At 37.6% G+C, this 16142-nt stretch overlaps 1 protein-coding gene across 2 annotated transcripts in view; it reads right to left on the bottom strand.

The window, feature by feature from the left end:
* ADD3 (adducin 3) overlaps window positions 1-16142 on the bottom strand; it is a 128149-nt gene that overhangs the window by 108027 nt on the left and 3980 nt on the right. The window lies entirely within an intron of this gene.

Raw genomic sequence — 16142 nt, 5'->3', positions numbered from 1 at the left:
GCACTCTCTCAAATAAGTAAATCTTCAATATATGAATTAAAGGCTATAGGTCTGTGCCCCTTGTCTCAACTCCAGGGCCTTGAATGCCAATCATAACCTTTGCCGCATGATACAGATCTGTACACGGTTTCAAATTACAGTGTTGATGAGTTCTAAAGATGGAAGGTGACGGTGGTTATGCAATATTATCACTGAACTACACCTTTAAAAAATGGGTAAGATGGTAAATTTTATTTGGAATACAGCAGACACACAGGACTCCTAGATGGCATCAATTGTACCAATGACGAGGAACTGATGGATGTTAAAATAGGGAAGTTGGTAAGCTGGATACTGATGCGGGATTTTGTCCCTTAAGGCGCTTGAAGGGTTTCAGAGACGTTACTACCAATATTACAAGTATGTTAATGTGAAAAAAGGGAGCATTGCTGGGCTTTCTATGGTCCTGGCAGCTTATGTGCTGTTCAACTACTGTCTTTCTTATAAGGAATTTAAACCAGAGTGTCTAAGCGAGCACTGAAGAGAGTACAGTGTGGAGGGTAGCCTGGCACCCCTTATTGAGGAACTGGATCACTGTTGAAGCCTTTCATACCCTAACTGAGAATTAACACCCAATAAAAAATTACTGGTACAAAAATAAATAAATTGGAAATTTTAAAAAGAACACCCAGACACAAGATTATTATTTATAGTATCTACATAGGAATGGCCTTCCATTAAACACCATTCAAAACAAGAAAAGAAACCAAGTCTAGTGACCCTAAGTTTAGAGTCAGGCAATCCCAAAGCTTAAGAGAAAATCTTATGACTTATTGGGTGGCCAAAGGCAAGAGTCAACAAAATAATGCCAAGTACCAAAAATAAAAAGTTTTAGAAAAGGTATAGTTACAGCTTGCTTAATGGGGCAGATGCACGATGACGGTAAAGGCTGACCATTCCTGACCCCTTCTTTGTCCTCCCTCCTAGAGGATGTTTTTCTATGGGAACACTTCTCAAACAGAATTTGCTTTGTTAGCATGTACGCTTTCATAGTTATCTGTCACTGCCTAGAATGAGAGAGGAGTGACAGATGATTACAATTTCCACCTCCCACTCTTCATACTTCTGCTCTAAGTGGAGAGGAAGCTAGAAAAGGATACTCTTTAGAAAAGAGAGGGAGAGAGAATGGATCTGGAAACAACACAGAGAACAGGGCTGGCTATTTCTTGAGGGTGTTCTGAGCCCAAGGCTCTGTCTCTTATGCAGCAATTCATCCACCAGGTAGAGGCAGGCAAAGTCTTGATTCAGGAATTTAAAAATAAACAATGAAAAATATATTTGGAAAAATATACACAAAAGGAAGAGACCTGAGTGGTTTGGGGGTAGAGTGACAACTTTCTTCTCACAATATACTCTTTTGTGCCTTTTGGATTTTTTTCCACATCCTTAAGTTTCTTACTCAAAAATTAATTTCAGGGGCGCCTGGATGGCTCAGTTGGTTGGGCAGCTGCCTTCGGCTCAGGTCATGATCCCAGGGTCCTGGGATCGAGTCCTGCATCGGACTCCTTGCTGGGCAGGGAGCCTGCTTCTCTCGCTGCCTCTGCCTGCCTCTGCCTGCTTGTGTGTTCTCTCTCTCTCTCTGGCAAATAAATAAAATATTTAAAAAAAATTAATTTCAAATATTTAAAAATGAAAATAATTTTATAGAAATATGTCCCACAATAAACTTACCTTAGAAATGAAGTTAATAGGGGCGCCTGGGTGGCTCAGTGGGTTAAAGCCTCTGCCTTCGGCTCAGGTCATGAACCCAGGGTCCTGGAATCGAGCCCCGTATCGGGCTCTCTGCTCAGCAGGGAGCCTGCTTCCTCCTCTCTCTCTGCCTGCCTCTCTGCCTACTTGTGATCTCTGTCTGTCAAATAAATAAATAAAATCTTTAAAAAAAAAAAAAAGAAATGAAGTTAATAAATTCTTGCTTTTAAATAAGTCAGTGAGGGTTCTTTACTCTTCTGATTGTCAAATTTTGCAACATATTTTATGTCAATGAATTCTTTTTAAGAATTGCTTTTGAATAAGCTATTTAATGTTTGAAAATTTTAAGCATGGAAGTTTTAGCTTATAATATTATAGAAGTCAGTTCGGTCAAATCTTTTATTTTCTTCCATCCATTTATGAAATAACTATGTCCTACTATAGTATCTCTTTGTCACATGTCTTATTTAATGGAGCTACAAAGCCACAAAAATAGCCAATCATGCCTTTTAATAAATAGGAACCATTAAGGGCGCCGCCTGGGCGGCTCAGTGGGTTAAGACTCCGCCTTCAGCTCAGGCCCTGATCTCAGGGTGTCCTGGGATGGAGCCCCCCAGTCAGGCTCTCTGCTCAGCTGGAGCCTGCTCCACACATCCTACCCTCCCCCCAACCCCCCACCCCATCTCTCTCTCTCTCTGCCTTCCTGCCTATTTGTGATCGTCAAATAAATAGGTAAAATCTTAAAAACAAAATAGGAAACATTAGAGGAAACAAATCTTATGTTACTTGTTTCATTACGCAAATATGCAAAAAATTACTGGATTGGATTCTCTACTAAATTTACACCAAAAAATATATATATATATTTTGGGGGCGCCTGGATGGCTCAGTGGGATAAAGCCTCTGCCTTCAGCTTGGGTCATGATCCCAGGGTCCTGGGATCGAGCCCCACATCAGGCTCCCTGCTCAGCTTGGAGCCTGCTTCCCTTCCTCTCTCTCTGCCTGCCTGCCTACTTGTGATCTCTGTCAAATAAATAAATAAAATCTTTAAAAAAATTAAAATTAAAACTAAAAAAATATATTTTGAATGTGCTTCTTGATATTCTTAATTCTTTCTTATAGGTGCTCACTATATGTTTACTTTGAAGCTCCAAGATAAACCACTAAATATAAGAGGAAACCTGAAGATAACACAATGTCCTGTAATGAGAGCATGCAATACTTGATACTGAAATGCTCTATATCTTCAATTCTTTATTATTTCACTACACGAAAGTTCAAAATACAAAACAGCATAGGTAGGAGGTTTCATTTGTAAACAAAGAATACTACACCAAAATGAGAACTATTCAACCATTTCCAAAGATGCAAATTTAAACAAATCCGAAGACTGAGCATTGGCTAATAACTGACAAGCTGTAAAAATTAAGGAAAATTAAAAAATAGTAACATTTCTAAAGTCTTTTATGTACGGTAAGGAAAAGATACCTTCAAGAGTAGTATCGATGGGGGCGCCTGGGTGGCTCAGTGGGTTAAAGCCTCTGCCTTCAGCTCAGGTCATGATCCCAGAGTCCTGGGATAGAGCCCCACATCGGGCTCTCTGCTCAGCAGGGAGCCTGCTTCCCCCTCTCTCTCTACCTGCCTCTCTGCCTACTTGTGATCTCTGTCAAATAAATAATAAATAAAATCTTTTAAATTAAAAAAAAAAAGAGTAGTATAGATGTATCTCCCCTCTGTCATAAATCAGAGAATTGGAGTAAAATACATTAAAATTTCTACCCATGGTGATGGAATGTTCCTTCAACCTCTGCATTACTCAGTAAGTTGTACACATTTTTGCCTCCAAAATGTCCCATTCCTCCCCTTCTAATCTCAAAGCCACTGCCTTACTTGATTTGCTTATCTCTAAGTGACTAACATGCCTAACTTGCCAACACCTTCTCCATCACAACATTCTTCACACCACCAATCTCAGACACATCTGGTGATGCCTCTCATCAGCTAGAATAAGTACCCCAGAATAATATGTAAATTTCTTAAAATAGTATCCAAGGCTTTCAAGATCTAGTGCTCTCAACCTTACTCTCCTGTTTCCTCTCCCACTACATTTATCCTATAGACCTAGATGCCTTTCTATCCTCTCCATCTGTAATTCACTCTCCTCCAACATTTGAGATCCTCTAAAACTCAACTTAAATGTCAACCTCCTTCATGAATTGTTTCTCTTAGTAGGATAAATATTTCCCTTCTCTTTGTCCCCCTGCACTTACTTTAAATTGTTGCTTTAGCGCAGCTCTCAAGCTACTGCTGGAACCAGCTATACAGAAGTGCCTAGCTCCCTGTCCTATCCTTCTTGTCTTGTTCATGTGTTCCCTTAAAATGCTGAAAACATGTTAAACCATCCAAGTAATATGAACCTCTGTTCTCTAGAAGCTTTCACTCTAATAAAAGAATATATGAATATATATATTTCTTCATAATAATATTAGGGGGTATATTTTATGGTATGTGAATTATATCTCATTTTTTAAAAATAACAGAGTAGTAAGTGGTAGGAAAGTTAAAGATAATCCTTCGATCTACTTCCTCAGCAGGCAACTCTGATAGTAATAAAAGTTTTTAAGAAGGGAAATATTATTTTGGGTTGGCTTAAAAAAAAAAATCACTGGGAACTGAGTTCTCCATATTTTTAAATTATAGGTATAGAGAAAAAGCCATCTTTATTGACTTAAGACCTGATAAACTTATTTAGAAACTAGCTTCTGTTCTCTGAGACTCACAGAAATGATCATCTTAGAGCTTTCTTTTGTGTTATCTAGGCCATCCCATGAAATTAGGTATTTATTCATTTATTTATTTATTTTAAGATTTTATTTATTTATTTGACAGACAGAGATCACAAGTAGGCAGAGAGGCAGGCAGAGAGAGAGGAGGAAGCAGGCTCCCTGCCGAGCAGAGAGCCCAATGCGGGGCTCGATCCCAGAACCCTGAGATCACGACCTGAGCCAAAGGCAGAGGCTTTAACCCACTGAGCCACCCAGGTGCCCCTGAAATTAGGTATTTAAAAAAAAAAAATTAAACTCACTTATGACTTGCCTAGGATAAAATCATAAACTGCTTCCAGGTTTCTACCTGAACGATCTAAGTATCTTAACTCTGCCTCTCAAAGTGAATCAAGCTAAATCAGGTTTAGTGTGGTTAAGTCCTGCTTCATCAACTTTCAACTGAGAAAGCAGTTCCATTTTAGAAATAAGGTCCACATAAACTGTGTTAGTTATTGTTGTGCACATGTGTGCCCACATATGCTTCTTTTTCTTGGTACCTTTTTTAAAAGTTAAGATATAATTCACATACCATAAAACTCATTATTTTAATGGTACAATTCTGTAGCTTTTAGTATATTCACCATGTTATGTAACCATCAACCTTATCTAGTTTTAGAACTTTTTCATCATCCCACAGGGAAACCCAGTACCCATTAAGCAGTCACTCCCTATTTCCCCTACCCCTCAGGCCCTGTCAACTACTAATCTGCTTTCTGGGTATGGCTATTCTGTGCATTTCATATAAATGGAACTGAACAATATGTGACCTTTCATGTTTGGCTTCTTTCATTTAACATGCTTTCAAGATTCATCCATGTTGCAGAATGTGTCAATATTTCATTCCTTTCTATGACTGGAAAAATTCCATTGCATAGATATACCATATTTATCCATTAGTCACCTGACAGACCTTCAGGATCTTTCCACTTTCAGGTTAATACTGCTGCTATGAACATTAGCATACAAGTGTTTTGTGTGAACAATATGTCTTCACTTCTCCCAAGTATATACCTAGGAAAAGTACTGGGTCATAACAATAACTATACATTACTATTTTTAACCATTAAACCATATTAACTTCTTGAAGAACAAACTGTTCACACACATTTCAAAGGGCAGTAACAACAGTTTTGCATTTTGATTAAAAGCAAATTGTGCTATGCCTAGAGAAGAATTCCTTTGGGACCAATGTTTTTAGAAGTTAAAAGTAAATTCAAGGTCTTAACAAAGAATCCCTTTAAAATATTAAGACATGAAGCCTTTACTACAGTCAAGTTTATTCTGGTCATCAAAGGGATTAAATACGCAAATTTTTAAAAGTGAAAGAGGAAAATAATGACAACTATCAAGTTTATCTAGTGGGCAGTAACTATTTCCACTCACAGCAACCTCCTACTCAGTATCTCCAAGTGGATGTCTAACAGACATTTCAAACTTAATAGGTCTCAAACTGAACTCCTATTCCCTTTGCTCCGCTCCCCAAACTTGTTCTTCCTGCAAACTTTTGTCTAGACACCAAACCTTGGTCTTAGGTTTGACTCACATATACACACACCCCAGTTGCCAAATCCTGTTGTCGGTATCATTCAAATATATCCAGAACCCAATCACAGTCTGTATCATCCAAATATATCCAGAACCCCATCACATATGACCACCTCTATCATATACATCATCTCTCACCAAGATTACTGCACCACTATGGCCTAGTGTCAAACATAGCCAAAAGAATCCTCTGAAAACCTATGTCAAATCATGTCCCACCTCTTCAAAGTCATCCAATGGCTTCCCAACACTCATCCCTCATTGTTTCATTCATGCCAAATACTCTTGGAAAGCCTCAGGGCTTTCCCCCCTCCCACCCCCCCAACCCCACCCCGCACCACCGCCATCTGCCACGATCTTCCCCTTTCATCACATACATTCTTACCTTCTTCAAGTCTTTGCTCACATGTCTCCTCCTCAGTGAAGGCTTCACCTAGCCACTGTATTTAAACTTGCCATATACCCAAATACTCCATTTTTATTTCCAGCTCTGTATCTCTCCAGAACATTTACACCAGTACAACCCATACTTGACTTGTTTGTTTCTACTTCAAGAATATAAATGCCATTAGGACTGGACAGTTCTTCTGTTTTGCTTACTGAATTCCCATAAACTTAGAACACAGGCTGGCATATAATGAATGTTCAATAAATATTTGCTAAATGAATGAACAAATAAAAGGACACAAAGTTGCTCAGAAAAGAAGAGCTAAACAGAAATCAAATATTTTTAAGGAACTAATATATTAAATAGAGTAAAGATGGAATGGGAATGGAAAAACACCACTTTTTGAAAAATATACCATTATGTTACTACACTTTGCTTTAGGAAAAATGGCTATCCTTATTTATTTCATTGTTCTCAAAAAGGATCTATCCATTGTCCATTGCCAAGGGCCCTTAGCTTCTGAAGAACTAAAATAAACTCTGGGGATTCTGGAGTGATACGCTTTTCTCAATTGCCACATATACATAGAGCCAAAGACTTTCATGATCTTGGCCTTCTGTTAGATCCATTCTCAGGAACTTCACACAGTACACTCACAGGTTTCTTGGCCACCTTCCAAGTAAAACCACTAATTGGGGAGTTTACCTTCCTTAGAAGTAAAATCACAGAAGCTTCAAATGCAACTGATCTTAAGATGATCTATCCCAACCCCTACATAATTTATATTAGAAACCTAAAGTGAGAAATAAATAAAGCGACTTGCTCAAAATATCCTGAATAGTTACACTAAGTATTTTCAAAAAGTAAGTGATAAGCATTACAAAATCTAAGAGAATTCAGAACAAATCCTCTAAAATCCAAAACAAGACATTATTAACAAAAATTTAGTACAAATGATTACATTTCATAATATCAATAAGGCTATCTATCCATACATTGGATTTAAAAGATACAACAGAGCCATCAACAGAATTATACTCTGGTATTTGGCAAAGTAAATGATGGACAAATTCAGATTTTTTTTTAAAAAGGCACACCTCTTCCCAAAAGGAGGCTTTTCTTATTGAGTGCTGGAAATGATGAGCATTTATAAAGTCTTCCAAGTACCAAACTTTCCTAAGCATTACTTCAAAGTAACAGTACTAGGATGTTTCTGTGAACCAGTCATTTTCATGTGGGGCTCATAAGAAGTATTATTAAAATCTATATGACTGGGGTGCCTGGGTGGCTTAGTCGGTTGAGCAACCAACTCTCGGTTTCAGTTCCAGTCTTGATCTCACTGTTGTTGAGTTCAGAACCATGCTGGGCTCCACGCTAGGCATGGAGCCTACTTAAAAAAAAAAAAAAATCTACATGCTCTTCACCACCACCCTCTCCTTTCCATCCCTGCAATATTCTAATATACCTTTGAGGGAGGTGTGCCCTTGGCACTATTACTCATAAGAGTATACTTACACTGTAGCCTTCAAGTGCCTTGCAGTGAAAAGAGACTGTGAACCATGATTATAAACTATTTCCCATAATGGTACAGAAAAAATATGTATTTTCATGGACAGTAATGTCTTTCACAGCCCGCACCTAGTGAAATCCTATCCTGCTTTTCAAGGCTCACCCTTGCCCTCTTTGCTTGAGATTTTTTTCTGACCACTCCATCTCTGGGGGCCCTTTCTTGATGTGAAGACCTATATAGTCTTTGTTATCTGTACCTGCTATTCAGCATTCATCACACACTGACAAGGAACATCCTTTGTGTTGTCATCTTAGTTGTTGGTGACTTTTTCTACCTTTGACTAGAATATAAGGTCAGAATCCAAGGAGTTATGTAATTGATATTCCTATAGGGGTTTTCTGGAATGCAAAACATAATTCTCTCACATATGAAAGGGGAAGAGTTAGAGGCCCTTAAGGAGTGACTGGATTTAGAATACACACCACAACCATCACTGAACTGCAATTTTAGAAGTTTTTGGTTTTACCGAACAATGATTCCCAACCTGCGAAAGTAATAAAGATATCCTTTAAGGTCAAAATAGGTTTTAAAAGCCAAAAGCACTCTCTAATAGTAGGTATTAAATAACTCTTAATTGAGAGGATACATGCATCCAAAACTATTAGTACATATATGAGAGTTATAATACTCGTTTGGTCCTCAGAGCACACTTGCTGTGCACAACAAATTGAAGTTCCCCCAGGATCTCAGACTGGCACATGGCTGAATTTTATTGTGCTGTGGATATGGGATATTATTGTCACATTAAAAAGTACTACTACTTAAAACTATTTAGGAGCAAGCAAAATACAGAAAGGCCACAAACACATCCCTCTACCTGCCCCCAACTGCAACTCCACCAGAACTCCAGCGTAAAACCCTTCTGTAACTCAACCCCTCCTCCCATGAAGTAGCACATTTTAAGCAACATGAAAACAATTCACTGTTTCAATTAAACTTTTCTTATGGTTTTAAATCAATAAATAACATAGCAAAAGGAACAAAGAAATTACTATTTTAGATAAAACCAAATAGCAAGTATTTGAAGGTCTATCTCCTATATACTTCCTGATCCTGCTGAAATTTAATCCTATTAACCCATTTCATCACCTTTTTAAAAAACAAAGAGGGGGCACCTAGTGGCTCAATGGGTTAAGCATCTGCCTTCAGCTCAGGTCATGATACCAGATTCCTGGGATATAGCCCCCCATCAGGCTCTCTGCTCAGCGGGGAGTCTGCTTCTCCCTCTCCCTTCTCCTGCTGGTACTCACTTGCTCTCTCTCTCAAATAAATAAATAAAATCTTTAAAAAAAACAAGCAAACAAAACAAAAAAACTACCAGTACTTTCCAGCATAGGCATAAATACTATTATAATCATGGTTCAAGCCTTTTGTGCAGTCACCAACAAGAAAGAGCTTAAATAAATGAGCAGTACAGCATCCCATTTAAAGGAGTTAGCCCTAGGCTCAAACCTTGGCTCTGCCACTTATCAACTGTACGATCTTGGGCAAGTTACTTAAATAAATTCCAGATAATTTATGTAAAGTGCTTAATGGGATCCTTGGGAGGTTTTAAGGGCTGAGAAAAATGGTTACTGATTAATTATATCTGATATGTAACAACAAAGATATTATCATAATTTCAAGGCTTCCTTTCAATTCATATTGTCAGAGTTCCTTCTTGTCTGGCTTCGACAGGCCTACTCCAGGTATCATAAACCTCCACTGACCTACATCTGGTTCTGTGACCTCCTGTTCTACCCATGACTACTACCAGCGGCAGTCTCGGGAAGTTAGGAAAAACTTGGCAAAACAAAACAGAAGATCACTGGAGTAAAGCAAAATAACAATAAAACCCACTCTGAAACACTGAAATCACTCAAGGAGGAATCACTGCCTTAGAAAGGGAGACAAAGTAAAAAAGAAAAAAAAGTATTCAAATACTCTTAAAACCCTTACCTCTAGTTAAACAAATGCTTTTTTTTATTTTAGGACCAAATTTTAAACAACATCATCATTGTCTGCAGAAGCCATGAATAACCGGAACCACTTATGAAACATGCCTTACTAAAATAATTGTCTTTAGCACTTTTGAGTTAATAAGGATTTCACCATGACTACACTATTATTTAATATAAAGTCTCAACAACTTCTTGAAGTTTCTCCTTTCCCATGTAATCCAACAAGTGGTGATTTAGTTATCCACCATGTGTTTAGGCCTCCTGATACAAAGTAATTAAAATTAAGCAAGCCACAAGTCTATTTGGTACTAAAATCCTGTCAAATTCATCAGTGGAGTCTGGTTTACTCCAGGAGCCAGCCGAGAGTTCTGTGAGAAACACGTGGGGCTGCTCTACTTGATGCTGGCCACTCAGTAGATGGCACTCTTCCCTTTGAGCCCAAATCCCAAATTAAACCACCTCCAAGAAGCATGTTCTGTGACAGTCAGGTAGGACACAAAACAGGGTTTCTCTCTTCAAAGCACTCTGATAGTCACAATCCCTCCAGAAATGCATTCATCAAAAGCTGATGGTCCAACCAGACACTTTTCAAGAGCCCAGCAAAATTCAGATTATAAATACATCAAACACAAAATCACCTAACTTGAGTGATTACCAAGTAATCAGCTTTTCAGGGCCTTCACTAGGTCAAGCAGATAGATACACTGTTCTTATTCAAGTATAAAGTGTTCTGTTCCTATTATGTTCTGCTTTAGAGGTGACAGTCTTTCAGTGACCAAATCATTGTCTATCTAGTATTTCATTAGAGTATTTAGTGATAATAGTTTAGAGAACTATGATTTTTTTTTTGTCATCAACATTCACTAAGACCAAAGATTTACTTTCATATTACTTTCAACATTTTTTGGTTAAAAATAATTTTTGACACCCACTTAAAAAGAAACATCCTAACACAAAATTACTGTAGATTCAGTTTTGCAAAAAAGTGCTTAAACAATATGATTTCTGATTAATAATATGTATTTTAATTTTAATGCATAAAGGCTCCCAACTATTACATTGTAAGTAAGGTTTCTCACACTTCCGTTTCAGAGATCTTTTCTTGAAATTTAGAAAACAGACAGTTGTAAAGAGGAATGGAAGGAAATTCCTTTTAGTCAACTTTCTAGCTAAAAGCCAAACTTTTCAGCAATCAGATAGGAATCACCTTGAACATTCCACCTTTCTCTAGAAGAGATAAAATGCAGTCCTGGCAATAAAAGGCATAGGAGGAAGGTAAGGTGAAAGAAAACGGTTTTAAAGATAAAAAAAAAAAAAAAAAAAAAAAAGGGAGCGGGGACAAGGAATAAGACCAATATATCAACTTCATTACCTATCTCTTTCCCCTTTCCACTCTCTGCACCACTTGTTCTATGCACTTAAAGCCCACTCACAACTCCACTTGAGCTGTGACCATCATCGTTCCCCAACCCCTGCTCCCCAGACATTAAGAAAGTAATGAAAAGATTCTGTAAGGGGAGCCTAATAAGACAGATGAGATTAGAAATGGCAATGCAGCTAACAGCGGCTGGCTCTAATTTCTGAAGGATTAAAAACAGCATTCTTAAAGAGACCCTGAGAAGGACGTAATCCCAAAATACATGTCTTCAGACATACCAAGTAAACCTGTATCTTCTCCGTGAGGATGCGGAATAAACCCAATTTTTTTTTTTTTTTTTGGTATGGCATTTAGTCATTCCAGATCAAAAGATGACAGGATGAGACTATTGTATGGAAAAAGGAAAAAGGAAATGCTGTCCTTGTACAGGATAACTGAGCCATTATGGAAGAGCGTCACAGAAACATTGCTGATGGTGACAAATTAAAGGTATACACCAAGTCCCAAGATACTGAAAAACTCAGCACTTCTCCAACCTGATTGCCTTCTACATTGTTGGAATTCCAGTTCCCCTAGCAGGCAACCAACAATAGCCTGGGAGTGGAATTGAACAGTCTCCTGAACTCATACCTGCACTTCCTTTCCTCTTCCAAAGAGGTAAGGGCATGGGGTAGTTAAAATAATTAAAAGAATAAATTTAGGGGCGCCTGGGTGGCTCAGTGGGTTAAGCCGCTGCCTTCGGCTCAGGTCATGATCTCAGGGTCCTGGGATTGAGTCCCACATCGGGCTCTCTGCTCAGCAGGGAGCCTGCTTCCTTCTCTCTCTCTGCCTGCCTCTCTGCCTACTTGTGATCTCTCTCTGTCAAATAAATAAATAAAATCTTTAAAAAAAAAAAAAGAATAAATTTAAAGGAGTATGATGAGTAGCAAAAAGAATACAGTGACAATTTCATGTATGTCACCTGCAGTTAGATTTCCATCTTGCTTAATCAATTGCTTGCCTTAATGTCCACTTGCCTTAATGCACCTTGGGAGCATTAAAATTGAAAGTTTTATTAATATATACAGTGTATTTCTTGAGACACTGGCTTTTAAGAACATTATGTCATTTGCCCTTAAGCTTACAAAAAGTGTTTTAACTCCTGGCTGGCTAGTTGTGAGAAACTGTTATCCTATGAAGTCATGTAGATCTACTGCAGAAAAAGTGAGTTTAATCATCCCAGGTTGTTTGATGAGGTAGCAATCTTAAATGCTAGTTAATGTACTGCCCATTCGCCAATGTCCTCAGGCCTAGTTTTGGACAATTTGAAACAAAAAGGTTTCAAAGTTCATCTTAAACCCGGGAGGTCTTACCATTTCCCATTAAGCTTTATCACCAACTTTTAAAAACAAGTAAATGTAAGGCATATGGTGGCAATGCAGATAAGTCTGTTATCAGGTGAAAGTTCAATTTAGATCTAAACTCATTATAAAGATGTAACTGCACATCAAAGCTTATACAATAACATTCAGCTTTGGCGGTTAGAAACCAGTCTATACTATCTTCCTAAGAAGGAAATTTATAAGAGCAATAAGCCTTTTAATATCAAAGATGGGTTTCATTCATTTTATACCTTTTGGTGATCATGTTACTACTTTTTGGGTTATACTAGATAACACTGAAAGCCACATTCACTCTTTAAGGTTTCTAAGATACTCCTCATTAAATTGCTCTGTCGTGTAGTAAGTAATATCCTAGAAACCTGGGAGATTATTAAGGCAGCTTTTCAGATATCTAACAAAAATTAGTTTAAGAAACATGAGACTGATTCTTATCTGTACTATCATCTAAGTCTCTATGGTAAGTTAAACAGTACCATCTTAACATTCAAGTATGTGTTCAACTGTGCAATTAACTTAATTTTGAACTGCATTTTGAAACCTGACAAGATATAAAAGATCGGTATTATTAAAATGTACATGAAATAAAGAGCCCACAAACCTTTTTTCCTGTAACACTTAATTTTAATCAACACAATTTGCAGTTAAAATTGTTCATACTCAAATTATTTACTGTATAAATGCCAGGTGCATAATTTTTAACTTTACATGAAAGATAGTAACCACCCTCAGGTAGGATGGTTATAAACTTGTGTCCATAACCACCTACTGCTAAAAGGAAAAAATTAAATTCATTTACTTACTACATATAAGGAATATGTAAGGGTTAACAGACATGTTTTCTTTCAAGACACAGTCAGTGAAAGACTTCTAACCTGTATGATATAAAGGATTCTAAATATATACAATCCATTACAGTAAAAATTTGAGTTTGTCTTGGCTCTTGGCCATGAGAGCTTAGGCACTTGCAGAACCCGAAAGACTTCACAACAATCTCATCTATAAAATACACTGGAATGGACCCCAAGATCAAATGATAAACCACTGGGGCGCCTGGGTGGCTCGGTGGGTTGGGCCTCTGCCTTTGGCTCCGGTCGTGGTCTCAGGGTCCTGGGATGGAGCCCCGCATTGGGCTCTCTGCTCAGCGGGGAGCCTGCTTCCCTCTCTCTCTGCCTGCCTCTCTGCCTACTTGCGGTCTCTCTCTGTCAAATAAATAACATCTTAAAAAACGAGTTCAAATGATAAACCATTAATACAAAAGACAGGAAAGTATCAGGGCACTCATTTTGAACCTCAATGACCTGACACAGCCTACGACTCCTTAATTAATTTAAAATAAGGTGTCCATGTTTAAAAGAAAGAATAGTACTCTGATTAGACATTTAAAATTTTTTCCTATTCAAACTCTACATATTTAGCATTTCCAAAGGATTTGGAAACAGCACTGAATATTAATTCTAGCTAAAAAATTTAGTATTTATGTATGTGAGAAACAGATTAGTAACCTGGGTCTTCAATACAGCTTGGGCTTTCTTAATTCAACATATGCTTGTTTTTAAACATTTTTTCCTAACATTGTATTTCACTAAACTGTCAACAAAAGGACATTTCAGTTCTCTACAATAATTCTAAACATTACTTAAACCAGCTCCTAAATTAGGTTGTAATTTATTTGCTGGACCTATCAACTACATTGGTGAAGCAGCAACACACAATTCAGTGAGGATGTGACAAAGTACAAATCCTAGTTATATCTTAAAGCTAATTTTAGGAGGCAACTCAGGTAGAATTTAGAACAAATTTAAGTTAAAAATCCATCTTAGCTTGATATGATGCTGATAATCAAAAGATCAACCCTACTGATTAAGTGCAGAAGCAGAAACTCTCCAAGGGAAACTAGTGCCTGTTGGGCCTGGTGGGCCCTAACACATTGGCAAGCTTTAACAAAAACAAATAAATAAATAAAAATAAAAAGGGTTTTAATTATAGTAATTAAAAAAGATAACATACTCTATTCCATATATAGTATCTTAGCTAAACTTATCAAAAGAGAATCCTCTTCCAAAGTCAAAAGGTGATCCTATTTAATGCAGATTAATCATCCACCCTTCATATTTAAACAACCTATTGGTGGTATTAATACAAAAGGGTGTGGCTAAACAACACAAAGGCATACACCTGCAGTCTTGGAAATACATGGAGGACCTTTCACCAATTTGTAACTACTACTGCAAGTATAATAGCAGGGCCCAGTAGTTACACTCTACAGTCAGACTATCGGTTCAGAACCAGCCTGTGGCACCTACTGCCTATACTCCTTGGGCAAAAACCTTTGTCTCTGTTTAGTCACTGGGTTGTCGTGAAAAATAAATTAATTAAATCATATAACTCTGTCTGGCACAGAGGTAGAGAAAATATGGGTTCTTACAAATATTTGCTTCGTCTTCACTTACTATGTAGTATGATATAACCACCTTTTGAAACGACCCACTTTATACACTAATGATGATAAACACACAAAACGCTTTACTGAATATCAGACTATATTGTAAACACTTTACATAAAACAACTCAGTATTATGATACTATCATTCCCCAACACTCTACAAACTGAATTTGTTCAGATTTGGGTTTCTATGCTTTTATAGAATTTCTTCCCTCAATAAAAATGCTTCTCATACCCTGATGACATGCGTAAGTGCTGTCCAGTACTGCTAACCAAATGCTTTGCCACAGAACAAATTAAACAGCTAACAATCTGTGTAGGCTATGTAGGTATAACAAAACAGACATGATACACCTACTTCAGGAAGCCTCACAACTGCACAAGTTGAACCCCACCTTGAGTCCAGATTTTAGGGTTGTGTGAAGGAGATGACGTTATGTCATCTTAGTCTCAAAAGACATTCTGGTTTTACAAAGACCAAATGCACACTTTAAACATCACCGAGTGAAGCACATTCTTCCCAATACAGCATTATTGAAAAAAGGAATTAGAAGTGTACAATTTTTTCATTTTTAGAATGTAAAACATTTTGAAATACAATCCTTCTATTATGCAAAATAAATTTCCCATGATCACCTGTCATGTCAAATGTTAACAAACCTGTTATCATACATGTAAAAAAGCTACAACATATTGAATGCCCCATGACCAATTATCTCTTAGTTTGCATTTAAATTGAGACATTCAAGATTGATAGGACGCTTGTTCTTTAAAAACTTCTACCAACATGCCAGCACCTGAGGTTAATTTAAAGAGTGAACTCTTGGGGCGCCTGGGTGGCTCAGTGGGTTAAGCCGCTGCCTTGATCTCAGGGTCCTGGGATCGAGTCCCGCATCGGGCTCTCTGCTCAGCAGGAAGCCTGCTTCCTCCTCTCTCTCTCTGC

The sequence above is a fragment of the Neovison vison genome, chromosome 2 (genome assembly GCF_020171115.1).
Source record: "Neovison vison isolate M4711 chromosome 2, ASM_NN_V1, whole genome shotgun sequence".
Taxonomy (NCBI): Eukaryota; Metazoa; Chordata; class Mammalia; order Carnivora; family Mustelidae; genus Neogale; species Neogale vison.
This window is presented reverse-complemented; position numbering and strand designations above follow the sequence as displayed.